Genomic DNA, 2576 nt, shown 5'->3' on the forward strand with positions numbered 1-2576 from the left:
TCTTCTTAGAAACGCCGTCTTCGAGACATCACCAATTATGCAACTACTAGAAAAGCTGGGACTAACCTAAATAATTTAAGTACAAAAATACTTAACGGCACGCAGTCCGTATTTAGATTTACAAAAATACAAAACGGAACGCAGTCCGTATTTACTATCCTAGTCGGGCCCCACTAGTTTCCATTTTGTAAAACCTGCATTAGAATATCTATTCCATTCATCCATTCACTGACGTGAATGGCCCATGCATTTTACAAATAATTCAGCAACAATTCAAAACGAGTGCAAAACTAGTTACTAACTTAGCTGGTTAATCCAATTGACGCGCCTAATTAAAACTAGTCAAAGTTGTTATCTGACTATGTGAATTAACGCAATAGTAATAGCTCAAAACGATTAACGAAGCTCCCACTAAATTCCACATCCAACTTAATTAAAATTAATCCAATTAAAATTAATAAAGCCGGTTAACCCAAATATTTTTCAAATTATTTTGCAGATGCCAGGAAAAACGAGGCCTAGCCTCGTTTTAATTAAAACAAAAAACCGCAAAAAAAAAAAAAACGCAAAATTAATAGCCCCTCAAACCACCTTCCCTTGCTCCCCAAGCAAGTAGGCGGACCCAAGCATGTGGCACCAGCTAGCCCCGGCCTTGGGCACCAAGGCACGCCTTGCTAGCGGCCTGATGCTTGGCTAGGCCTGCCAGCCAGCTCGCACACACGCACAGCCCAGCCAGCAAGCCTCGCACGCAATGCGGGCTGCTGCGCTGTGTGTTGCTGCTGCTATTGCTGCCAGCGAGGCCCAGCACGCCTAGCTAGTTGCTGGCATTGCTGGTGCACCTCCCCGCATGCATACTCGTCATGCTGGCGAACCTTTCCCGTAAGGCTGCTCGCCCAGCCAGTGCATACAATGCATGCTAGGCTTGCGGTAAGGAGCCCGGCTAGCCTACCTAGCCCTTGATTGGCTAGGCCACATCGAGGCTAGGATTTTCACGCGCGTTGACGTGTTGTTTGAGTGATTTTTCCGTCTCGTTGACTTGTAAATTTGACTCAACTTTCGACGCTCTAAGCTTGGAATCCGACGTCGTAGTTTGTAAAATCTCTATGGACTCATTTAATCCTTCAGATTAATTCGTCGCTTCGGTTCGGTTACACAATTGGGTGTGAACCGAAGGGTTCAATCAAGATTAAGCTGTAATATTAATTATTCATAAATATTACTAATCGGAAGTGGCCTCCAGCTAGGCATTCCGATAACTTAACCTCACTGAATAATTAGCTTTCTAATTAATTCCTAACCCTCTATCGGAATAATACACTTGCTCGAAGGACATCATTCCTTTCATGCTCCATTTCTCTAGACACATATGCCGATGCTAATTACGGATGTCATTGGGGCGGATATAATATAATACACTTTTATACTAATATTTAAAAAATAAAAAAGTGTAACATTAACAATATTTTTTTATTATTTTTAAGTTGTAATCTATATTATGTAGTATTTGGGAGGCGGGGATTAGGCGGGCCTTGGGTGGAGATTAGGTGGGGGTGGATATCCAAGTGGGGGGTGGACGGGGATGAGTTTGGAATTGTACCCGCCGGGGCGTTGATGGAGATGAATTTTGGACCCGTCGCGGGGATGAGGATGGGGATGAAAATGTTTGGTGGGGATGGGGATGGAGGAAAGCCAACATTCGCCCCGCCCCATTGAAATCTCTAACTCTAATCTTCTTTGATTAATAATATCTTAAATTATCAATAAGTATGAATTCTAACAATTGAAAATTAATAATCTATTTGTTGAGACGATTTCAACAAGTACCCACAAGACTATAGTTTTTCTTATGTATAAATCACAAACATTAATATAAATTCTAACAATTGAAAATTAATAATCTATTCATTGAGAAGATTTCAACAAGTGCCCACAAGAGTATATTTTTTTCTTATTTATAAATCACAAGCATTAATCAAATTAGGACAAATGAATAGTGCAAAAAGTAGAAATTTGTAGGACTTTAGGTACTATAAGCAGAATTTCATGAATCATATTCATATGCACTCAAATCAGGATCATAAGCATAACACACAAGAATCACATAATTATACCTTTGAAGCGTGAATTCCACGTAGTTGTTTGATTGACAAACCAGGGAGAGAATAGAGCCCCAAGCGTAACTCCTTTACTTAATCCACGGGATTAGAACAAGCGTCCACCATTGCTAGATTGGTTGAGTGAAGGGGAAAACCGCAATCACCACCTTTAATGGACAACCGGACACTGCACGAACACCACCACCACCGCACACCACCAGAGCCGTGAAGGAGGAGAGAGCCGTGAGTGAGAGAGAGATGGAGTTTGAGGAGGATGGTCTCATGTTTGCTAATTAGGGTTTGATCTCACTTATCATGAAATTATTAATTCAACCCTAGGCACCTAGTCTATTTATAATCCTATTATAATTAGACTAGGAGCAAAACCCAAACCCTCCTAAACACCTCCATATGGCCGGCCACCTAGGGGATGAGGCCCATCACAAGCCTCGCCCTCTTATGTTTGATCTAGGCCCTTTG

This window comes from Chenopodium quinoa, unplaced genomic scaffold, assembly GCF_001683475.1.
Source record: "Chenopodium quinoa cultivar QQ74 unplaced genomic scaffold, ASM168347v1, whole genome shotgun sequence".
NCBI lineage: Eukaryota > Viridiplantae > Streptophyta > Magnoliopsida > Caryophyllales > Amaranthaceae > Chenopodium > Chenopodium quinoa.